We start from the raw sequence: 25,979 nt of genomic DNA on the forward strand, positions 1-25,979 counted from the left end.
GTTAGAACTGCCAACCGACTTGAAACAAGTATAGATTGCAAGAAATCACATAGGCAGAGGAAGGGAAGGTGCAGGCTCTTATGTGTCCACTGTTTCCGATTTGGAATATTTGTAGTCCCCATTCTATTTTGTTGAGAGTTTTTGTCGGTTTTTAGGGAGTTAAACTGGCCAGTAGACAGCCTATCTGCTGCCCTACTTGGTAGGCAGAATTATATGCAGTACCCTTTGGGAACACCACACACAATTAAGACAACAAGTGACAGTACAAATTCACCTTTGGTACAAGCCTGTACTACACAGTTAAAGTGGTAGCGATAGCTGAGCAGCCAGACTTATCTCAAGAGTAAGTGTGCAGTATCAGATAGTTACACAAAGGACAGCAATTACTACGATTCAGGCAAACACTGACTCAAGGTTTTCAAGTAAATGAATATACATTTATTTCACTATTCATTTTTATTACATTACACTATTATAAGCAGTTTAAAAATCACACTGTTAATACACCACACCACTTCCCTTAAATTCCAGACAAGTTAAGCTCACAAAATGAAGTGGGAGCAAAATGGCACTCCAGCAATTTCAAAGGGAGGGGAAAAGTTAATAGAAATTAAACTACACCAACAGGTAAGTACTCAGGGCAATTGAGCAAAAAGAACTACAGTGCTAGATTCAGGCAGAAAAGGCTTAGGGCCAAAGTCAATGGGTCAAAAGTCTTTTGTTCAAGATCATACAGTTCAGGGTAGTTCGCGGTATAGTTTGTGCTACGGATTCCGGACGAGGTTGGTTGGCAGAAAAGTTAGTTCAAAGAGAAGAGAAGGACAAGCCCTCGGTTTGGAGAAAGATTTCAAACACTGTCACCACGGCTGAACGAAATAACAACCGAATTTGCACAGTACCTTAAAACGGAGAAGAAGCTGTAGCTGAGGCGGACGTTCCTGGTAGTTCCTGCAGGCTCACGGTTCCTGAAGCGACTGTCGGACTGACAAGAAGTAGGAAGACTGGAGGGTCTTGCACTAGCCAGGGAAGAAACCAGCAGCAGAGCAAAGCAACGAGTAAAAGGTGTGCTGCTTAAAATAGCAGGGTCCGACCTTCCTGGCTATCCGGCCCACTGTAGCTCTGTACAGCAAATTCGACCATAGGAGGGGTCCTGGCTTGCAGTTTGGGCAAACTAGTTGGTCCCACCAGCTCAAAGGAAGAAGTTTCCTAGAGGATCTTCTCTGTCGTCGGATTCTGAAGATTCGGACCTGCAGCAGGGCTTCACCGGGCGGTTCAGTCGTGGTAGGGGCCCTCTTCCAGCAGCTCCTCGTTGGTTCTTTCGTTCCAGTGGCGACTCTCCCTTTCCAGTCCCAGAGACCTGCAATTTATGCAGTTTTCTCCCATTCATACAGCCTGGCTGTAAATCACACAGCAGGGTGGCTGTCCTGGCAAGGCCCGTCACCCAGCCAATCAAACAGGAGTGCGACTTGGGTTACCAAGGGAACCCATGTCAGGGGTCCTAAAACCCCTCCCTCACATCCTGCCTACCCAGACTTTCAGGCGCCTTAAGGAGGGCTTCTGTGTAGAAGCTCGCGAAAAGACGGAGCACAAAAGGGACCAAACCTGGTTTGGCGCGCTGTCTAAAACACGAGAAAGACATTTACAAAAAGAAATGGTGAATAAACCCAGTCGGAACCGTAATAAAATATATATGGTCAAGCGTGTTTATGTTTGAGGCTAATATAATAGCCTAAAACAATACCACGTTTATAAAAATTAACCGCATTATGAAAAATAGGGTAGTTACCACTGCCACCAGCCAAGTCTTAGTGTAAAGGGAGCAAAACAATGCTCCAAGAGACAAAGACAAAAAGGGATAAGAATTAACCCTTTCCAATACTCCATGTAAGATGGGGTGTATTGGGTCTGTGGTTTAAAGTGACTAAAATAAAGTTAATGGCAACTTTACCTTTTCTGGGGAACAGTAGTCAGCCCCAGAAAATGGAGTCAGGGGGAAGTCTCAAAGACAACCCTGTGTCACTGCACTGAAGATGCTGTGTAACACACATGAAAAATGTGAGGCCATGGAGTAGGTGAGGCTCCAGTGCCCAATATCACACAAAAAGTGAAAACGCACACAGCAAAACACATGTAAGAGTGGGAAAAGGGTTCACACTCTTAACAGGTGAAAAAAATAAACCCTAGAAATCCAGCAAAGCTGCTGAGGGACTCTTTAGGTAAGGGAAATCAGCTATTTAGGAGAATTCTCCCTAACACTGCTGACATGTATTGGTAGTCTCAGCAGCAAGAGCAAGGGTTGAATGGAGAGAGATACTATGTCATTTTTAGCTTTTTGAACAGGTTAAAAGCACACTATTGGGAAGTCTGAAGTTTCGCTCAATTCTCAGCAAGGCTGATATTCTTATGAAATAATTCCAACGGGGATGTGTACATTTACTGGATAAGTACGAAACTCAGCATAATAGGTTAACTTCTTTTAGTTTACAATACTTTCAAAGGTGTTTCAGGTATAACATGATCAGCTCCATTTTCCTCACTTGCTTTAATCTGCGATGATGTCTTCTGCATGACCTTTGAGGGATGAACGTGGCTGACCATGGAGTGACCTATGGAGAGCAAGGTACCGCTACCCACTCTGTGATACAGGACCTGGGCGTCGTTGTGGGACGATTCCCTTGGCCAATCCTATCACAACTAGGTCAGGGGTTTGTCACATGCGACTTTTAGCATTACCGGACACTTTAAGAAGCATGGTGCCAACCTTATTCAGTATGGAAAAAGGGGGATGGAATCAGTGGGCCCTTTAAGTCAGGGCCTAGTGTCTTAAACAAAGTCTCTAACATTATTAAAGAAATGGTGTCCTCCGACCTTACATTTTCTTGCTGAATCAGTACACCCGCTTAGCACCTCAAATCAATGTTATCAAGTGTGTTTCCTACGAATCATGTGTATCCTACAGAGCATCACGTACATTTTAATGCTTTTATCACTTCGACCCACCCTTTCCGACCACGGCCACTGTGGCGGGTCAGAAGGAGGACGCAGACACTGTGAGGACATTCTACTAGTGTTTATTAATATAATAAAGATAAGGCCTATTTTTCCCTATTGCTTTGTGGGTGTTCCCTGCCTATGTAAATAAATATGGTGCTTGTCAGTCGTCCGAAAGTGTCAAATGAATCAGTCCGCTGTCCCAAAACAAGTACTTACTGACTCTACCACTATTCTAACCAACTTAAATAAGATCAGGAGAATGTCTCCCTTCTCCCGATGGTGTTATGGCAAGGTAACTTCACAAATCCTTTTTAGTAGGCAATTCTTAAATAGTCTCTTGTCACTTCCTGTATCAGTTCTTCCCACTCTTTCCCAATGTTTTTGGGTCTTCTCTCCCTTTTAGGATAGTTCTCCAATTTTTGGTGTCTTTATTCTTCTCTGGTTCAGGGCGTTATACCCTTTTAATAATAATACTTTTTTGTGATTTAATCCTAAATTTAGGATTTTACACATCATATATATCTCATCGTCCATACAAAACGTACAAAACATAAATAGCAGTCATAGAATCAAGTAATACCTCCAAAAGTCCAGTAGTACATCATAGTACAATACAATGCCATTAGACAATTAAGCAATACACCAAAGCTAAATTAATGTGGAATGAACCAACGTATCATGATCATAATTCGTCCCGAAATAGGGTTTTAACATAAGACCAGACCCTAAAAAGAGCAAGTTGGAGACCCAAAGACTCTGAGTTAAAGGAATGGTTCGCTCAAAAAATTTAATTGCAAAAAAAGATGGCAATAAAAAAAATTGATAGGGACTTAAAAAAAAGTGCCAATGTAAAGTTTTGAGCAAATTAAGCTCAAAATTTACAAAAAGAAGCACATGGGGGCATCCATTCCGCGGAGGAGCCTGAGAAACTTAGAAAGAAAAACCGCAGTGTTTTCAAACACAATAACGTTGTATTTATGTTTGCGGTAGCTTCAAAAGCTACCGCAAACCTAAATTCAATGTTTTTAAAGCTGCAGTTTTATTTCTAAGTTTTCCGGGCTCCTTCAGCCCGGAAAACTTAGAAAAAAAAAACGCAGCTTGTGCTTATTTTTTTTTTTAAATAAATAGCACTTACCGAGATGCAGCTGCAGCTTTTCTGCCTGTAGTCTCCGGTCTGCGTCCTCCGAGTCCCAGCACCAATGAAGGAAAAGCCATCCAGTGGTAGCTTTTGTTTACTACAGCTGGCTGGCTTTTCCTTCATTAGTGCCGCAAAAGCAAGCACAGGCGGGCATCGATTTCACAAAATGGATGCCCCCATGTGCTTCCTTTTGTAAATTTCGAGCTTAATTTGCTCAAAATGTTACATAGGGACTTAAAAAAAAAAATGTGCCAATCTATTTCTTTTATTATTGCCCATCTTTTTTTGCAATACAATGTTTGGGGCGAACCATTCCTTTAAGGCAGCTATCCCAAAAGGCTTCCTCGGTTATGGCCTCATAATTATGAACCCATTTCCCAAATGCACACATATATGTTGGTCTCAGTTTTGGGCAAATGGTTTAGAAATGTCTAGTAGTTTCCAGTACTCCTAAGGCCTGGCATATCGGGCAATGTCTAGCCTCAATCGGCACCTTCACGCGGGCCCCAATGATCGCAAGAACCGGTAGCTGGTTAGTTCGAAGCCTTAATAGGAAATGCCTCATCTCTGGTGCCGGGCACAAAAGCAAGTAAGGCTGGGGCTTTTGATATTCATGCACTACATGGGATACTGCCTCATATCCACTCAGCTTGGCCAGATGGAAAGCGTTCATACTCCAATCCCATCTGTTCAATTTTTCCTCGAATTATTTTTTCTGGTGGATATAGGGCAAATGCAACCTATTCTCATAAAACCAATCAATCTCCTTGAACAGGGACTCATTTAGCTCTTTAAAGTTGAGGCACGACAGTGTTTCTCAGCCTCATAATTATCCCCTGCCAGCCTCAGTAATTTGCACCTGGGGTCTGCACGAGCTTCAAGATAAAATACACCTCTTGCGCGTAAAGCTATACCCTTTTGAGTTCAATACCATATACCTTCTAAGCTGTGAAATGCCTTCTGGGCTCTAAGGGTTCACCCTCTTCTCGTGTGGTTTACTCAGAGTATCTCTTTCGTTAAGTGGTGCCCTTAGCTTTTCTTCCAATTTACAAAATGCTCTCTCTGATATTCCCCACTCTTTACTTCTCGAATTATAGGTTACTTGGCCCTCTTTCCAGGATATGTGTACCCTGGTGGCAGATATCTCTTTCCACATTAATATAGTTCCACTTTATCGACTATAAACTCAATGTCTCGTCAATTCTTCTGGGACGAGTTTCTCTTGCTTCATAACAATTTGCTGACAGCCTCCCGGTTCTCCCGTTCTCCCCATTACCTTTGATTCTGCAGGGGAACCTCACTGGGGCTTGTACTGGCTCGGCTTCTCTTGGTATGCTTTGCTTCTGTGTCTTCTCGACTCTGCCGATGTCCTGCTCCCGGACCTCTCTTTCCCCAGGATAAGGAATGGTTAAGGATAAGCAGACATCTCACTGTTCACCCGTGTTGTGGTTTCAGCGTTGTTGGATGGGTGCTTTGCCCACCCGGAAAGGGTCATGGTCACGCCACCACCAGGAGTTGGATTTTCTTCTCCCTGGCTTCTAACTGCATGTAAACATTGGGCCTCTGGTGTTTCGGTCTCAAGCCACTTCTGAAAGTCGCAAGCTCTGCAGCTCTCCTCAGCTCCACCTCTCACAGGTGTCACACTGTAAGGGGTCTTCCCCCGTTTACGCTCTCTCTCGCTCGACTTCTCTCCTCTGCATGTGTTTCTCTCCCTTCAGTGTACTCGTTACAGTTTACAGAGGTCTCTTATTAAAGAGACTGATCCTCTCTCTTGTTTGCAAAGGTACATTTTAGTTGTGTCTCCCGCTAAATCCCTGGCTTCTATAGTGTTCTTCAAATCTGACAGTTCCATATATGCTTCTATGCGAAATGGCTTAGGGAGTTCCTCACTGGAACGCGAGTCCTTGTCCCCCGAGGCGGACTCTCTCCCAGTGAGGTCCCACTTGCCCAGACCCCATGGGAGGGTCTTGCGAAATGGGCTCCCCCTTGCGGCAAACCGACAAATTCCTATGATTTGCCACACCATCTTGTGACAACATAAAGTTAGACGACAGAGCAAAGTTTGAAGGCTCTGGCAAAACAAACCAGAGCATACACCCCTCCTGGTGACGCATTTACAATCAGCACAATTTACGCATCATGCGTTGCCATGAAATTGCAGAAATATATATCAGCAAAGTCATTCTCAGTTTAACCTTTATTAATCACACGCATGTCTCATTGTTTGTTCATTGTTTGAAACTAAAAATTTTGCTTTACCTACTCACTTTCTCAATCTTGGCGAAATCAAAACATACTCGGTCATCCCCTACATCAATCAGAGGAAGTGGCTTTAAAATGATATACATCGTATCGCTGCAGCATGTATTTGCAGAGGAATAGGAATGCATGTACGCAGCAATATTTTTATTTGAAATGTTTTCAACTACAAAAGTATCTGCCACTGTCCAGTCTGCATTAACTAGCTATTCTTTTGTAATGCGAGTTTTGACATATGACATTGGCCAAAGTTTATTAACAAGTGTAGTGTAAAATCATTGTGTTAAGCATTTACTGTACATATGCCTCTCAATATTTTCATTTCAGAAACTGTGTGTTCGACATTGTTCCAGGAGTAGCAATAATTGTTTCTAATATATGGTTTATCTATAATTTCTGTTATAGGTCGATCATCAACACTAATACATTTAATTTCCTTTACCAATCCTCTTTGGACTGTATAATAGATGGTTTGCACCAGAGTACACTGGTAAAGAAACAGTTACTCACTGTAGTGACTACTGTTCTCCTAGTGCATAGTCTCCTTTGCTCCATTTTGATGTGAGTCCATCCCATAGGGACGGGAGCCTTTTTTTCACCAGAAAGCAAAAATACCCTTTAAATTGGAAGCATGCAAGGGCATGCTCATCCAAGATGACTCAGCCCGCCAGCCTCGCCCGTCAGTCCTCTGTCCACTCTTCGGCTAGAACTATCAAACTGATTTATGGGGGACGTAGGAAGTAAAAGGGAATATGGACTATAAGTGCAGCAGTCACTATGTTGAGTAGCTGTTTCTTACTTCAATGTCCCATCCTCTTGGTTTTATACTGATGGGAGATTTCATAGCATGGAAACTTCAGGAGGAACGAGCTTCATTAGTGATTTGCAAAGACGTTCTGAAGGACTGTGTTTCTGAAGCTAGCATCAGCTCTGGAACGGGTATGTAAACAGTAGTGTTTACTGAATACTGAAAGTGCGGGCCACGTGGCAGCCGTGCTGATCATGTCCCATGGAACGTTAAACTGAAAAGCGACTTCATTGGCTTTAGCTCCAATAGCACAAGGGTGAAGACCTACTGGAGAACGTTTTTGTAAGACATAGCAAGGATTAATACCTGAAAAAAGCCTTGGATGCCCGAGTGCCTGGGTTGTGACCGCCAACGGTAACAAATGAGGTGTCATATTTCCTAATCTGTTTCATACTGTGTCTGAAAAACATAAGAGTTGCCCTGATATCAAGAGAATGAGGGACCATATCGGCAGGGAATTGCGGATTTGGAGAAAAGGTGGGCCCAACCACCTTCTTGTTAATGTGGAGACCACCTTCGGGAGAAAAGCTGAATGGGTTTTCAAAACAAATATCTTGGTGAAAAACTGCGTAGGTATAGGGCTCAGCAGCTGAAAAGGTCTGTATTCTGCTGAATCTCCAAGCTGATGTAAGAGCCACAAAGAGGGCCGCCTTACAAGTTTTACATTTGGTGGAAGGCAATCATTCAAAGGTGCAGAGCAACTAAGACAATATAAAATCTCATAGGTGGGAAGGTTTTAACAGGGGGTAAGTCTCATCAGCTCCATAACACTGGGTTCAAGAATGAAAAGAGATTGTGTATTGCAGTAGGTGCCAATCGCTGTCAAGTATGAGTGTCAAGATTCCACCAAGATGCGCGAGGATGCCAATTGAGAAACAAAGGACAACATTAAAATTACAAGTCGGATGACTGTTGAGGTTGGCCAATGACCATTGGCAGAATTAGACCCATTTGGTTCTGTATTGGAACCGGTGGATTCCTTTCATGCAGCCTGAATGATTGATATTCATGTTATTAGCGAATAAGCCCAGAAGGTCTAGGGTCAGCTATTCAGGAACCAAGCAGCTAAATTCTTTAATCGAGGGAAGGGATGAGAACTTCAGCCTGCTGCTGAAGGAGATTGTGGCAATCAGGAAGGGGAATGAGCCCCTCTATGCAAACCCTCATGAGATTGGAGAACCAGAATCAGGCTGGCCATAGAGGGACTTAATGGAATCAGGATGGAATTCTGAGGGCCCGATTCTCATGTAGGTGTTAAATACCGAAAAGGACGTTAAAAGGCTTAATGACCTTTTCGGTACTTAAGACCTATTCTGAAGTTGGCGCATTCTTCCGAAGTCGGAAGGAATGCGCCACTTTCGGAATACATGTGGCGTTTGCTAGGATGGGTTGGAAACCAACCTAGCAACCGCCACATTCGTAAACTGGCTTTTTGGAAGCCTATTCTTGTGGCACTCCTCCAGTTTAATATGTGCACTAAACTAGCGCACATTTACGCTACCCTTTTGGTGCCGTTAAACTGGAGGAGTGCCACAAGAAGCCTTGTTTGGTATAAATGGAAGTGTCCATACACCTGTGTTGTATATGGACACTTTCATGTACACCAAAGCAAGTAGCTTCAATGTTGCTGCAACGTTGAAGCTGCTTGCTTTGGTGTACATGAAAGTGTTAATATACAACAAACGGGTGTATATGAACACTTTCATTTACACCAAGGCGAAAATGAAGCTTTTCGCTTTGAAAAATGAAGCTGCTCGCTTTGGTGTATAGGAACTGTGTTCTCGGCAGCATTTTCGTTAAATAACGATTCCCTCATTATTTAACGAAAATGCTGCCGAGATTCTGCAATCCGCCTGTTTCCATTAGAAACAGGCGGATTACAGCGAAAGCACTGTTGTGCTTTGCGAAGACGCCCCGGCCCACATGAGAATAGCAGTGGTGCCTGGGCGTCAAGAAATGGTGCAGTGAGTCGTGCTATTTAGCACACTCGCTGCGCCAAGATGAGAATCGGACCCCTAGTCTTCGCAAAGTTTGCAAGGACGCTGTGCAAGGAAGGAATCGTGGGGAAAAGCAGAAAGGGATATGAAGTCCCATTATATCAGAAACGCATTGCCCAAAGAATTCTCACCAATGCCGCCTAATGAGGCAAATAGAGGACACTTACGATTTTGAGGGGCCATGAAGAGGTCATCTGTCTCCAGAGCAAACAGATGGGACAGCGCATGGAATGCTCGATTTATCACTCGTGGCTTGAATGATTCAGCCTACTCAAATGTTCGGCTAACGTGATGAGGCCAACACAAGATGGATAACTATGAGGAACATTGTGTGTGCAAGAGCCCACTACCTGATGGACAAAGCCATGTGACACAGAGTACGAATTTTGGTGCGCCCATGCTTGTTTATGTAGAACATGGAGGGGTAACTATGTCTGTATCAGAAATGACTTCTCCTGGAGAAGAGGTAGAAAGGCCTGCAAGCTATTGAAGATTACTTTTAACTCCAGGACATTTTTGTGGCAGGTTCTCTGTTGATAGGACCATAGGCCATTAATCTTCAGGCCCTTCAAGGTCAACCCCTTATCAGGAGAGACAAGTCCATAGTGATACACTCTGCATGGGGAGGAACCTGGAGGCCCCTTATGTCAGGATTCAATGTTCGGACCACACCACCAGATACTGCTATAGCGAGCCGGGAATCTGAATTTGATCGGATTGCTTCCCAGCAGACTGGTTCCAAGAGTCTTCTAAGTGTATCCATATGCATCTCCTCTTAAGACGAGCCTGCAAAACACACAAATCAGACATCCCCACAAGTCCCGAGGTCCCAGGAACAAATAGGGCAGAGGAGGCCAGTTTACTACAAAAATGTGCCACCGCAAGTCTTATGTTTAAAATGTGATGGGGTGGGTGTACAAATCTTTGCAGAATTGGAGTCCCATCAGAACCCCAGAAATATTACCCTCTGGGTTGGGATCAGAGGTGATTTCTTGAAATTGGTGGAAAATCTGAGGTTGAAGGTGTCCACAAGCATTAGGGCAGAGGCTAACGCTTCCTGAGTGGAAGGTACTCTCACCAACTAATCGTCAAGAAAAGGAATATTGGAAGGATGGGCTTTGGCTGTCGTTTATTGACCGGATAAAACTGTTGTATGAAGGCACAGGTTAGGGTGGACAGACGACTCGGCTCCCTTTGCCCTGCAGAGGGGTATGAGACAGGTTATTTACATTGTTAATTGAACCTTTGGTAGAAGCTGTAAGAAGCGATAATGTGTTCAGGGGTATAGGAGGACCGGAAGGACATGTGGACATAATCTCTCTTTTTGCCGACGATGTGCTGCTATATGTCTGCAACCCCGAGCGAAAGGTACCTAGGGTGGGTGAACTGCTCCAAATAGATGCCAACTTTAGTGATCTGCCGGTCAATTGGGGTAAGTCTGTTTCCATTTTTTTCTTATGGGTACAGGAAGGTCACACTTTGGGTGGAGCATAAACCTACTATACCACCATTCAGGTAGCTGTGAGTCATGATCACGGGGTCCCATGAGGAGTTCTTTCGTTTAACTTGGATCCACTGGTGGCTGACTTCCTTCAGACGGTGGGCGGATCTTCCACTGTCCCTCCTGGGGAAGGGGGCATTTTATTTGAAAGACCACCATTCCCAAGGTTTCTTTATCTCTTACTGGCCTCACAATATGAAATACCTACAGAGGAATACGATAAAGTGGATAGGGGGTTGAGACAAATGCTCTGGGGGCAACTGACCTTAGGATAGCACTTTAAACGCAAAGAAATTCAGTATGCGAAGGGGGACTGAACCTTCCGAACCTACGGAAACCCTTCTGGGATATCCAGCCAGTGGCAGAAAAGAACAAGTTACTTAGCCCTGGTAACGTTCTTTCGACTGGATGTTCCTCCCATGTATTCCTCATCTTTGATATTTGTATCTTTAGCTTTGCTGCTTGGGAAAAAAAAAATCCACACCAGAGGACGCCGTGCTCGATCTTGTGATGTCGATGGCCCTTGCGGGCTGCCGTCAGGTGTCGACATCACCAGCAGAACAAATAGCTCGAGCCACGCCCGTTGGCTTCAGTTCTGTTTTTTTGTTCCCATCAATCAAGGGATTGACCAGGCGTACCCCAAGACCACAAGCTCTCAGAAAGCGCAGAGTGCAAAACACGTACATTGTACGGCGGGGTAGGTTGGGAGGGGCGATGATGAATACATGGGAGGAACATCCGATCGAAAGAACGTTACCAGGGGTAAGTAACTTGTTCTTCGAATGGATTGTGTCCTCCCACATATTCCTCATCTTTGATAGACTCCCAAAGCAGTGTTTACATTTTTGGAGGAGGGAGTACAAATTAATTTAGTCATGGACTGTATGAAGAACGGCCTTTGCAAAAAGACCTCCCTGAGACGAGGTTCAGTCTAAACTGTAATGCTTTACAAATGTATGCATAGACGACCAGGTAGCAACTGCACAGATATCTTTCACAGGGACTCCCCTTTGCAGAGGCGCAGAGGTTGCCATGCCCCTAGTGGAATAAGCTCTTACCCTATCTGGTGGTTCTTTACCCACCAGTCTAACATTCTCCAATTGCTAAAATTATCCATCTGGATATTCTCTGTTTAGTTACTGCCAGGCTCAATTTATGGACGATATACCCAATGAAGAGTTGATCATCTTGTCGAAATTTAGCAAGTATTGCAATATAAAAGCTTAGAGCCCTTTTGGATCTAATCTATGAAGCCTTTCTTCCTCCTTACCTGCAAGAGGGGGAGGATAAAAGGTTGGTAGTGTTATTTCCTGCGACAAATGTAAGTCACAGACTACCACCTTAGGCAGGAATTATGGTTTGTATTTGTATTTATTGAATTTTATATAGCGCTTTAAGCCAAAGCGCTTTACATGAAACAACAGGAATACATAAGAGGCAATAGAAAACAGGTCATGAGTCAAATAACCAAGAACAATATGCAGAACAATTTGCCGAGATCATTGGGGAGCCTGAGTAGGGTAGAGCAGAGGAGGGAAATTGTAGAGAACTGTCAGGAGGGAGATTGAAGTAAATGGGATTTCAGGGAAGAGCAGAAAGATGAATATGTGGAGATGGAGCGGAGAGGGAGAGAATTCCAGTGGAGTGGGGCAAGGAGCTGGAAAGAGCGGAAGCGGGAAGGGGCACATGGTGCCAGTGGAACAGTAAGTAGGACGTGATTAGCAGAACGAAGCGGGCGAGAGGGACAGTATAATGAAAGGATGGAGGAAAGGTAGGGAGGGGCAAGAACGTCACGAGATTTGAAGACAAGACAGAGGAAGTTGAATTTGAGTTGGGAGTGAAAAGAGAGCCAGCCAAGTGAGGAGAGTGAAGAGGAGATGGAGTCATGTGGATAGAGGAGACAGAGAGTACGGATGGCAGAGTGCTAGAGTGATTTAAGGGGGGCTAGATGTGAGGCAGGGAGGCCAAAGAGGAGAGCTGAACAGTAGAAGAGACGAGAAGAGTAGGGAAGATATTAGAGAGTTTGCTGGTATGAAAGGTGAGGGAAGATTTTGCGAATGTTATAGAGATGGAACCGACAAGTTCGGGAGGTGAGAGATATGCTGCGCAAAGCAGAGGTTTGAGTCAAAGTGGAGGCCAAGATTGCAGGTAGAGGCAGAGAAGAGGAGTTGTGCGGGGGGAAAGAGAATGGAAGGAGGAGGGGGGAGGAGTGTGTTGGCAGGAAGGAATAAAACTTAGGTTTTGTCTGCATTTAGGGTGAGAAAGTGGGAGGACATCCAGGATTTGATAGCAGTGAGACAGGAAGAGAGTTTAAGGTGGATGTCGGGAGAGAAGGAAGAGAAGGTTGGGTGGCGTAGAAGTAGTGAGAGATACCAAAGGAAGAGATGATGGAGCTAGGAAGGAGGTGTATAGCGAGAAGAGAAAAGGGCCAAGCACAGTGCCTTGGGGAACGCCAAAGTCGAGGGAGTGGGTAGGGGAGATGCGGCCGCCCCAGGAGACGGCAACGGAGCGATTAGGTAAGTAGCAGGAGAACCAGTTGACGACAGAGCCTTTGAGACCAAAGGAGGAAAGAGTGTCTAGAAGTAAGGGATGATCAACTGTGTCAAAGGCGGCTGAGAGGTCAAGGAGAATGGAAGAGGAAGAGTGTTAAGAGTAGCGTGCGGTGAGGAGGGAGTTAAGAACCGAGGTGAGAGCAGTTTCAGTAGAGTGTTTGGGGTGAAACCCAGACTAAGTATGGGGGAGGAGAGAGAGGTTGGAGACAAATGCTGATAGTTGGGAGTAGACGAGGTGTTCAAGGAGCTTAGAAAAGAAGGGTAGAAGAGAGATGGGGCGCAATTTGGAAGCCAAGAGGGGGTTAGAGGAGGGTTTTATTCAGGATAGGGATGATAGTAGCATGTTTGAAGGCTGAGGGGAAGATTGCGGTAGTGAGACAGATGTTGGAAATGTTTGACTCTGAGGATGACTTTATCCTTATGGAAGACGGTGTGAGGAGGCTTACAAGAGAGCCTGTAACTCACTCAACCTGCAGGCTCATGTTAAAGCCACTAGTAGGACTCTTTTTAATTTAAGGAGCCTTAGAGGACATGAATGTAATGGCTCGAATGGAATGCATGTGAGAAATTTTAATACAATATTTAAATCCCAAACAGGAACATGAAATGGGACTGAAGGGACTGGAGGGTACATGTTAGTGAGACCCTTTTGAAATTGCACAATCAAGGGTATCTTGAAATACAAGACCTCTTCAAAGGAGCGCTTAAAAATGGAAAGCGCAGCCAGGTATCCTTTTATCGTTCCAATCTGGAGCCCCAGATTGGCTAAATGCAACAGGAAAGATTGCCCTTTGCTCCAAAAGGTTGATGTGTAGTTTGGATTCCAATGGAGACCAACGACCGCTGATTGTCAGTTCGTTGGTGTGTGTTCCCCACCCCGTGAGTGAGTCGTCCGTCACTCCGGTTATCTCCGGCCATGGTTGCCAAAAAGATTCTCTTTTGAGAATGTTGTCTTTGCAAGCCCACTATAGAAGGTCTTGAGCAACACTGCTCGGAACTTGCAGTTGGTCGGACATATTTCCTGAAAATTGGGACCACTGACTCCTGAGGGTCCATTGAAGGGATCTCATTCTCAATCGGGATTCTGGCACCAGAAAAAATGCAGGATGCCATGAGGCTGAGCCACCTCAGAAAATCGAAGGCCGGCAGATGCTGGGCATTCTGGAATTTTGTTACCATCTGCAGACGGTGTTGAGCTCTCATCTCGGGAGGCAAGGCTTTCCCAGGTGAAGTATCCAGGACTGCTCCGATTGAGGGAGAAGCTCAGTCTGTGTAGGGAGTGGCAGGTGATTCTGAGATGTTCCTGGGCCTGTTCGGGTGAACGAGCCCTGCTCAACCAATCGTCCAGGTAGGGGTAGATGTGAATCCGCCCTCTCCTGAGACTCGCTGCCACTATCGCCATCAGTTTGGTGAAAACCCTTGGGAGGTCGTCAGCCTGAATGGCAGAATTTGAAACTGATAATGAGAACCGCCAACCATGAACCTCAGGTACTTTCTGTGCTTGAGATGGATTGGCACATGAAAGTAAGCATCCTGAAGGTCCAATGATATCAACCAGGCTTGGAGTTGGAGAGCCTGAAGGATCTGAGAAAGGGTAACCATCTTCAACGTGTCCTTCCTGAGGAATTTGTTCAAATTTCTTAAGGCCAAGATGGGTCTCAATCCTCCGTCCTTCTTGGGAATGAGAAAGTAGGGGGAATACCAACCCTTGTTCCTCTTCGCTACAGGTACATGTTCTATTGCACCTTTCTCTAGCAGGGTTAAAATTTCCTGCACAAGGAGAATATCTGGAATTTTTACAGAGTTGGCTCCCGGTGGATGATCTTGAGGCCTTTTATGAAAAGGAAGGCAGTAACCTTGAGCTACTGTTTCCAGTGCCCAGGCATCTGAAGAAATTCCCTGCCATTCGTTAAGATGCTGAGAGATTTTGCCTTCGACTAGGGTCTTGTGGGTCAAGGCCTCAGAGTGGCTTAGAGGCTGCTGCAGCAGCGGCTGAGAGCAAAGACGCTGCTGTTGCAGCTGATTTAGCACCCCTTCCTCGTCCACCTCGAGGGATCTTTTCTGTCCCCTTTGTACAGCCTGTCCTCTTCCCTTTCCAAATGAGGAATAGAAACTAAAAGGACGACTCCTCCAGGAAGATGAGTCTGAATAGGGTTGTTGACGTATGGAGGCGCTAAGTGATTTAGCCACTGTCTTGGAGGTCTACAGCTTCTCCAGACTCTCACCCGCCTTGCTGCCGAACAACCTCGAGCCATCATAGGGCATATTGAGTAGTCTGGCCTGCACGTCCTGTGCAAAGCCCAACTTTCCCAACCACGTAAACCTGCGTAGTACTGTGCTAGAAGCCATGTGTAACGCTCACCTGGTTCCCACGGGGGCGCTGGTCTAGTCTGGATTGCTGTGGCCTCTTCTAGCGTGTTGCGCAGGACCCGGAACACTGATTGGACAGGACCTCCAAATCGTGCTTGCCTGGCCCATAGGAATATCCTTCTGCAGATGAGAAAGGGGATTAACAGTCTGCAGAATAGTGTGCTAGCTCCCCCCTTTCCCCCTTCGTTCCTCTCTAACTTCGCCCAAACCCCGGTTTAAGCTCACCTTATGGTTTGGAAGGATGAACTCTCCATCCTGCTTCTGGTGCAGGGGCGCGCGTTCGTCCAGTTACTTCGCTGGTTTTCAGAATGGCGCTGGCAAAATCCACTTGACTTTTCTGAGTGATGCGCCGTAAGTATGAAAGTTCAAAGTTCAAGTGAGGCTCCCTTTATGTTGTCTTTCTAACCTGTGATCTGTCCTTTATTTCAGGTGCAGAATGAAGGCGATGCGTCGAGGGGTTAAACTGCCGAGGTGAGTAGTGATGAGGGCGATCCCTCTAAATGTCCTTATCATTCCCCAGAAATGTCTCTTGTCCTTTCCCCATAGGGGCCGGGGTACGGTACCTGCCAACGGGGCGGCGCCGACCCGAAATGTGGAAGAAAAGCCAGTAAGTATTATTGCTGTTAATCAGGCTTTCCTTCTGCGTTCCTTCTGCTCACCTTTTGTTTCTTCCTCTCTCCCCTAGGTGCAGAGATGTGGCGTCCGATGCTGACAGCCGCGATGGAGCCGGGAGATGTCTCAAGGACAGGTGAGTGAAGCGTGGCGCTGCAGCGAGCAACGCAATGCTTTTAAATGGAAGTCTTTCTTCAGGGATGCTGGCGAGAAGATTCCGGATGCAGGTAAGAAGTTTGAAATAGTCCTTGGTTTTCACCTTTCTCTTCTCTTCCTTCCTTGCAGGTCTTCCAGGTTCGAGGCGGGTGTGGCTGGAGTCCAGGAGCAGGCACGGTGAGCGTTAAGCTGCAGGAAGCAGAACAACGCGAAGCATGAGCTGCTGTCTGGGCGTGGCTTAAATAGCCTCCAAAGAAGTCCCAGGTATGTATCCTTCCCCAACTAGGTATGCATCCTTCCCTGGCCACGCCCGAGTGAAAAAATAGTCCCTATGAAAAAATAGTCCCTTTCAGGTCTCAGGGAGGCCTGAAGCGTGCAGCATGGTCTGCATCAGGTAAGTGCACAAAACACCTCCCTTTATGAGCCTGGCGCCTATGGCGCCAGGACTGATGTCCAACATGACCCTGGCGCCAAAGGCGCCAGGACTGAGTCCAAAGAGCCCCTATAAGGGGCCGCTGGGCTTTTACCCGAGGGCATGATGCTTGCTTCCGGGGGTGCTGGGCCTGGCCTGGTGCTCCGGGGGTAAGCATCATGACACCATGGACCTGCTGATAATGCCAGCCAGCAGTGTCCAGTCCTGACTGGAGACACTCCCCTATTGCCTCCTTTCCATCTTTCACCATAGCCAGGAAGCAGTCTCTTTCCTCGCCTTCCGGAATGTGCTCAGCCGCCATGCTAACACAGTCCCACAGGGTGTAAGTAAATCTTGAAAGCGTACAAGTAACATTAGCAGACTTCAAAGTCATACTGCCCGATGTGATAATCTTACGAGCCCAGGCATCAACCCACTTATGCGTCGACAGGCTGGACTCGGTCGACGATTTGCTCTTTTTTGGAGGCATCAGAGAAGGGCTATGTTCTCGAGACGATACCCTCGGGAATTTCTCGTCAGAGCGAGAGCGACTCGCTGGTTTGACACTCTGCTTCGCCATGCTAGTCTTTGACCTCCCTAAGTCGTCCGAAGGGGCGACCAGGGCATGGCCTTTGCGTGTTCATTCAAGGGGGTTGAGGCTGCATTCTCGAATATAAGCTACATTTCACTCTTGAAAGAATCCCATTTTCCAGGGGAATAATTTTTGGTTGGGCACCAGATAACCTCGGTAGAGGAATCAGACGAAGAAGAAGAGGGAGACCTATGGCGTCTCTTCTTCGCCTTCTTCGAATGAAGACGAAATTGTCTCGACCGACTCTTCGACTGAGACTTCGACTTTTGCTCTGGGACTCCCCCGCCCCCCCCCCCTAGACTTTTTATCCCTCTTCGAAAGAGGACTTCAAACATGCTCTCCCAGTTTACCTCGGCGCTCCCTGAGAGCTTTTTCTGTCATGGCCTGACAGGACCTGCATTCATCGGTTCAGTGTTCGGAACCCAGGCAAACCAGGTGGGGATCGGCAATAGATATCTTCGCCCCGCAGTCATGACATTTTTTAAAACCAGAACTTTGGGTCAAAGGGTTGGAAGATGAAGACATTTCTTGATGAAATTGAAGCGCACTGTTCAACACTCGTATCTAAGCTTTCAGAAAAACCGAAATGAAGCCAACAGGCGCGGCTCTAGCTATTTGTACTGCTGGTGACGTCGACACCCGACGGCAGCCCTCGAGGGACATTGACACCATGACATTGAGCACAGCATCCCTCTGGTGTGGAATTTTATTTTCCGAAACAGCAGCAAAGCTGAAGATACAAATATCAAAGATGAGGAATACATGGAAGGACACAATCCATTTGAATGATGGTTTTATCCTGAAGGATGGGAATCCAGCTGTTGGTGGGGAAAGAAGGGCGAGGAAAGGGTGGGATTCTTTACGGGGAAAGGTATCCAGAGGAGTTCCCTCACACAGGCACATTGGTGGCTAGGGTGTGGCAGACTTTAATGAATAAAACGAGAGATGGAAGAAGGCTGGCCTTGGACCAACCACAGACTGATCCCGGAGTTGAAAGAGGTACAGGGCAGGCCTGGGGGTGGAAAGAGGAGAGCGTAAGGTCGGGAACGTGGTGCAGGAGAAGAGCATAATGTTGTTCCAAGACTTGAGGACTGCACACGGGGCGACTCCCAATATGCTGTATCAGTATATGCAAATACAACATGACCTTAGGCTTTGCCTAAGGGAGGAACTGGATCTCCCTCAGGATTCACCACTGCTGAGGCTCGTGGTGGTTGATAGATTTGAAGGCGGGCCGATCTCCACGGCGTATACATGGGTAATGTGAGGAATCTGAGGGGGCCTTCTTTCCCCAACATAGCCTCTTCCCAGGGGCAGGGAAAGGCTGTTGCTTTCGGATCCTGAACCTGGGGGTGGATATGCGAGGCAGGATCACCTGGGTGGAGGAGACGTGGGGAGTGGGGATGAGGCACCCTTGGGTGAGACGCGGTATCCCCCCTTTTCCCTTTTGGAAGGAGTCCAAGATGTTATGTTACTTTGCATTTATATAGCGCCTTATGTACCATTGCTTTGGTCTGAAGGCGCTGGTAGGTTGAACGCCCTTGGGAACCGAAGTTCAGGTCAGTAGAGAGAGTCAAAGGTGTGTGTGCGCACCGGATATGTGTGCAGCTGGTGTGGCATTCGTGTAATAGCTGCTTCTTAGCGGTAGGTGTGGTGGTTGAGAGATCAGGAGTATGTGTTCCTTCTGGCAGGATTTATCCATACCGAATGTGGCTGCGTTAGGCCTGAGGAGAACGCCTGGCTGGGGGGTGTGTGACCAGCAGTGTTTACTTAGAGTGATGGGGAGTATGCGGCAGATGTTAGCATGAGAACAGTTATACCGAATGGTGTCATAGTATCTCTGTGTTCTAGTTGAATGGTGGTGTAAAGAAGAGTAAGCGTGGTGATGTGATATGATGGGTTACATGCTTTTTCAAGCGTTCCATGCACTCCAAAACGTTCCATGCAAGTCATGCAATTCTATGCATTCCAGTCCGCCCCACACACTCCAGTCCGCCCCACGCACTCTAGTCCGTCCCACGCACTCCAGTCCGTTCTATTTACTCCGATCTGTTCCGTGTATTCTAAGTTGTTTTATGCACTTCATCCAGATATTTCACCAGTACCATCTACATACTTTTTCGTTCCATCCATATTTTCACATGTTACATCCACATACGTCACCCATTTCATCCATATATGTCGCTCGTTCCATCTACATAAGTTGTCCGTTCCATCCACATACGACACCCATTACATCCACATATGTCACCCGTTTGATTCACATACGTCACCCGTTTGATCCACATACGTCACCCGTTTGATCCACATACGTCACCCGTTTGATCCACATACGTCACCCGTTTCGTCCGCTCTATGCATTCGGCGGCTCTACGTATTCATCTGCTCTATGCATTCCTTCGCTCTAGGCACTCATCCGCTATACATGCACTCCGCACTCATCCGCTCTACGGAACTCGTCCCCTATACATGTGCTCCGCACTCGTTCGCTCTACACAACTTGTCCGCTCTATGCACTCACTCGCTCGCTCTTGCGCACCCCTCCTTTCTTACGCACTCACTCGCTTATACGCATTCGTCTGCTCCTTACACTCATCGGCTCTGCCCATTAGACTGTTCTATGCAATCATCCGCTCTACACACTCCTCCATTTTTACACACTCCTTTTCTCGGCGCACTCTTCCGCTCGGCGCACTCTTCCGCTCTGGTCGTCCATCACGCTGCACGCACCCATCCGCTCCGCGCACTCATCCGCTCCATGCACTTGTCTGCTATATCCACTCATCTGCTCCACATAGTCGTTCACTCATACGCAGTCATCCGCTATGTACACTCATCCTCCGCTCTATACATTCATCTGCTCTATACATTCATCTGCTCTATACATTCATCCGGTCTGCACATTCATCTGGACCAGCGTTCTACACATTCTTCCGGACTTCCGCACTCATCCGCCCTACACCCTCATCCGCTCTACATACTCATTTGTTCTACACTCATCCGTTCCACACATTCATTTGCTCTGCGCACTCCTGCATTCTACACACTTCTCTGTACTTACGCACTCATCCGCTCTACACACTCGTCTGCTCTACACATTCAACCGCTTAACATACTCGTCCGTTCTATACACTCATCCGATCTACATACTCATCTGCTCAACGCATTCATCCGCTCAGCACAATTATCCGTTCCACACGTTTCATCCATTCTAACGATTTCATCCTCTCCATTCACTTTGTTAATTCATCATGCATTTCATTAATTTAAATCCAGTTACTGTTTTTGTACGATTTATTCTTATTATCCACTTCGCTGCTTTGATCTACTTTACTTGTTCTATTCTGTTTGCCCTTTTATTTTATATTACTGGTTATTAGATGTAAATTTCTCGGATCTAGTAGTTTGTTGAATTGCTGTCATTTGAGATGGCGTTATTCTTTTGGGTTAGTTTGCGTATGGGTTGGTTTTAGGGGAAGAGCCAGGTTTTCAGTAGTTTACGGAAAGACATTAGATATCCACCAGCCCTTTGCAGCGTATTACCAACCCATTCCCTATTTTTCTAGACAATCCTTTTCCAACACATAGCAGTTAGGTACTGAGACGAGGAGGCCACCACTACCACAGAAGACAGACTAAGAGAAAACATGAGCCGTCTAGTTGCTGGACATTATCATGGAACCGGGAATTTTAAAACACTGTCAGGTGAGAGGTTTGAGGAGAGACACGGGAAGCGCGTTCCAAGGCAGGAGTTGAGACGGCACCTTCCCGAGATGCTGGGAAGCATCAGGAGTGTGGTCCGGTGCATTGAGCGTGAGGGGCTTGTTGGACGTCTGAGGCCGAGCTGAGGAAGCGGTGCGGCATGGAGGGAAAGTACTGGGAGTGTTGGAGAGGCTCCTGAACGCTCATAGGTGAAGTACCGCTGACTGCCGTTGACCGGAGCTCAAGTAACCAGCAGGGCAGCAAGGAAGCTGTAAGCCAGAGGGAACCAGGTGAGCATACCGCAAAGGGAGATGGGTCTGCGGAAAGCCGCAGAAAGCGGAGACCAGACCATGAGAAGGCCAGTGAGTCCACCTGGGTGAAAAGGTAGCCCTGGACACAGTGGATGGGCGGTTTAGTTTCAAAGACATTTGATTTTGAATATCTGAATTGAATATAAGGAAACCAAGCATTAACATGATGAGAAGCCGAATAAGCAAGCATTGCCAAGAGTCAAATAAGAATAGTTGTGCAAGAGAACTATAATAGTAGCCAAGTCTGTATGCAAGAGAAACCTGGGAAAATGCAGCCAGATGCTGTAATCAGGAAATCTGAAAAAGAATACGTTTTCCTAGCGAGAGTGTGTACTGCGAAGCATATGTTGGTGTTGCAAATGAAAGCTACTACACAAGTGAATGTTGACAAAGCCAGTGATAATAAAGCTTCAAGGGCACTTGAAAGGATACTGTGTCAAGCCTCATTGTGAAACAAACTGTGGCAAGATGGAACAAGTTACTTACCTGTAACTGTTGTTCTCCAGCATGGGTCTGGCATGGATTCACATGCTCATGAATATTCCCCGTCGTCAGGCTGGGAATCCTCGGTAAGAAAAAATCAGTATCAGTTTTGTTTCTGATCTGTCTTTCTTAGTAGTAACCAATCACTGATCTCTGGGTCATACTGCCCCCAGCCAATGACTGCCCTCTCCCTAAGCCCCTCCCCTGGCAACCATGCTCAGATTTGGTAGCACGTGAAGTGGCAGTATGACCAAGTGAAGAGCCGCAGAGGGGAAGGAGGGAGGGTTTTCATGTGAATCCATGCCAGACCCATGCTGGAGAACAACAGTTACAGGTAAGTAACTTGTTCCTTCTCCAGCATGGGGTCTGGCATGGATTCACATGCTCATGAATATAAGAATATATAGCAGTATAAGCATGCACAACCACGGGAGGTGGCAACAGGCTCAACATTAAGCAATACAACAACTCAACATTAAGCATCTCTTACCTCCTCACCAGGCTCAACTTAAGCGAACAGTTTGCGCAGCACTGCTTGGCCGATCCTGGACTCCTCCCTGGAGTCCCGATCGACGCAGTAGAATCTTGTGAAGGTGTGCGTCGACCTCCACGTAGCAGCCCTGCAGATGTCCAGCAGGGGCACACCAGACAGGAACGCTGTGGTAGCAGCGATCGCTCTGGTCGAATGGGCTCTCGGACGGCCGGGCGACAGTCGGTTTGCCAACCGGTGACAGTGCATGATGCAGCCGGAGAGCCATCTGGAAATGGAAGCCTTCGAGAGAGCCTTCCCTTGATTCGCAGACCCAAAGTTCACAAACAGTTGTGATGTCTTCTGAAAACTCTTTGTGCGGTCGACGTAGAACTTCAGCGCTCTAGCCACATCCAGCGAGTGCAAAGTCCTCTCGGCCGGAGACGAAGGCAACGGGAAGAACACTGGCAACACCAAGGGCTCGTTGAGGTGGAAGTCCGACGGCACCTTGGGCATAAAGGAGGGGTGCGTCCTCAGCACCACCCTCGTGTCGTGAAAAGTCAAGTATGGAGGCTTGCAAGATAGGGCCTGGATCCCTCCCACTAGTCGTGCGGGGGTGATGGCCTCGGGAAATGCTGTCTTCCATGACAGGAACTTCAATGGCGCCGAATGTATAGGCTCGAATGGGGCCCCCATGAGCCTGGTCAGCACCACGCTGAGCTCCCACGCCGGGGCAGGGGCCCTCACCGATGGAAACGATCGGAATAGTCCCTTCATAAATTCCTTCACCAGGCGATGAGACCACAAGGACGCCCGCCCTGTAGATCTGGTGTATCGGGAGATGGCAGCCAGATGTATCTTGATGGAGGCGTGAGCCAGTCCAGCTTTGGCCAGCGACAGTAGGTACGACAATACTTGAGGGGCCGTAATCCCCAGAGGGTTAATCTTCTGTGCACGGCACCAGACAGAGAACCTCTTCCACTTATGTCCATAGCACTTGAGGGTTGAGGACGCCCTGGCTTTTGCAAGAACCTCTCTGCAGTCAGCCGGGATATCGTATCCTCCAAACTCTAGTGCTGCAGGAGCCAAGCCTGCAAGTTCAGCGAATCCGGGTCGTGATGAAGAATGGCGCCTCCTCCTCTGGAGAGAAGATCCGCGTCCGTCGCCAGCTTGATAGGTGTGGACGTTGACAAGTCCAGAAGGTCCGGGAACCAGATCTGTCTCGGCCACGCTGGTGCGACGAGGATCATCCTGCACCTGGACCTCTTGAGCTGGTTGATGAGACGGAGCAGCAACGGAGGGAACGCGTACAGGAACAGGCCGTTTCAATGGAACGAGAAAGCATCGCCCATGCTCCTCGGCTGTGTGAACCTGCTGGCGAACCTCTGGCACTTTGAGTTCGTCGCCGTCGCGAACAGGTCGATCCGGGGTTTGGCCCATCGTTGAAAGAGCCAATCCACCTGGTCCTGGCGTAGTTCCCACTCGTGGCATGAGCGCAGCTCCCTGCTGAGTGAGTCGGCAATGGTGTTTTTTATTCCTGCCAGGTGGAAGGGAACCAGAAACATCCCCTGGGCGACGGCCCAGTGCCACAGATCCTGGGCCTCCTTGGATAGGGCTGGGGATCTGGTGCCTCCCTGCTTCCGGATGTAGAACATCGTGGTGGTGTTGTCGGTGAAGATCCTCACCACTTTGTCCTTGAGGGACGGAAGGAACGATTTGAGCACCTAGAACACGGCTCGTAGCTCTAGGATGTTGATGTGGAGAGACCTCTCCTACGGGAGCCAGAGGCCTCTTGCGTGGAGATCTCCGGTGTGGGCCCCCCCATCCCTCCAGAGAGGCGTCCGTCGTCACCGTCTCCTGATCCGCCGAGGTCTGAAAGTCTGCGCCTGCCGTGAGGTGTGCACGGGTACCCCGCCATAGAATCACCCGACGGAACTCCCCGTCGAGCGGGATCCTGTCTTCGAAGCTGCCCGCTGCTTGAATCCAGCGGGCGTCGAGGAACTCTTGTAGCGGACTCATCCGAAGTCTGCAAAGGGGCACAAGGTAGATGCATGAGGACATCATCCCGAGGAGGGACTTGATGGACCTCACCCTGGCCACGTCCGTGGCTAACAGGCGCTGCACCTTGCCCAAAATGGCCTTCGTCCTTTCTTCCGACAGAGATGCCAATTGCTCCACTGTATCGAGCTTCGCTCCCAAAAACAGTGCCACCTGCGAAGGAACCAGGTGGGATTTGGGGTAGTTGATGGCGAATCCCAGTTCCGAGAGCAGGCAGACGGTCCTCGCTGTGTGTTTGACGGCGAGTTCTCTTGACCTTGCACGGATTAGCCAGTCGTCCACGTAGGGGTAGACGTGGATCCCCTGCAGGCACAGCCACGCCGCCACTGGTGCGAGGCACTTGGTGAACACCCTGGGTGCCGACTTCAATCCAAGCGGCAGGGCTCTGAATTGGTAGCGACGCCCCTGGACTACGAATCTGAGGAACTCTGTCCTTTTAGAATGGGGATGTGGAAGTAAGCATCCTCCAGGTCCAACGACGATAGGAAGTCACCCTCCTCCAGCTGTCCCAGCACGTGCTGGAGGTTGACCATCCTGAATTTCTGTGCCTTGATGTACTTGTTCAACCGACACAGGTCCAGGATGGGGAGCCAACCGCCTGTCTTCTTTCTGACGAGGAAGTACCTTGAGTATACTCCGGAGACCCGGAGCCTCTTGGGGACGAGCTCGATGGCACCTTTCTTGAGCATCACACTTACCTCCAACAGCAGTTGAGGGACGTGATTCTCCTTCCTGGCCACGGGAGGAATGCAAGGACACTTCTTTTGAAATTCTAGCGAGTGTCCGTGGGCCAGGGTGTCCAGCACCCAACGGTCGGTGGAGATGGACTCCCACACAATGACGAACTTCGTCAGCCGGCCTCCCACCGGAGTGCTTCGGTGGGGGCCCCGACGCTACGGCCGGTTCAGATCTGCTTGGAAGAGGCCTTGCCGCCTTGGCCTCCTTGACGACGGCGGCGAGACCCTCCTTGCTTGCCGCGGCCTCTGTAGGCCTCCTGGGACGAGGAGCTGGCCGTCTGGCGGTACGTAGAAAAGCCACCGATGGATCCCTTGGAGGCTCCCTGTCTGCCTCCGGAGCTCTGAAAGGGCTGCCGTTGCTGAAGGCCTGCTAGGGCTCGGGCTGTCTAAGTGCCGGTCTTGATGGCCTGGAGGGACTCATCCACCGTCTTCCCAAACAGGTTGTTGCCATCGAACGGCATGTCCAACACTCTGGTCTGGACATCCTGGTGAAAGTCCATCGCCTTGAGCCATCCTAGTCATCGGAGGCAAACCCTGTTGCCCAGCTGGCGAAATCCGGTATCGGCAATGTCCGTTGCCACCGTTATGACGTGATCTGATGCCACCTCACCTTCCTGCAGAATCTGTAGGGGGGAGCTATCTTGAACCAAAACTCCCTGTCATAACGGGACACAATCGCTAAGGCATTGGCCGCCTTAATCATCGTCCCATGGAGTTCAATTTCTTGCCCTCGCTGTCCGGCGGGGAAGTGGAAGTTGTAGCCGCCGCACCCGCCGCTTTCTTCTTGGCCGCTGCTGAGACGACCGAGTCCGGCTTTGGCTGGGCCCT

At 48.1% G+C, this 25,979-nt stretch overlaps 1 protein-coding gene across 1 annotated transcript in view; it reads right to left on the reverse strand.

Annotated features, from left to right (window-relative positions):
• SMC1B (structural maintenance of chromosomes 1B) overlaps window positions 1–25,979 on the reverse strand; it is a 2,377,846-nt gene that overhangs the window by 361,142 nt on the left and 1,990,725 nt on the right. The window lies entirely within an intron of this gene.

Source organism: Ambystoma mexicanum, chromosome 12 (assembly GCF_040938575.1).
Source record: "Ambystoma mexicanum isolate Mex_15411 chromosome 12, UKY_AmexF1_1, whole genome shotgun sequence".
NCBI lineage: Eukaryota > Metazoa > Chordata > Amphibia > Caudata > Ambystomatidae > Ambystoma > Ambystoma mexicanum.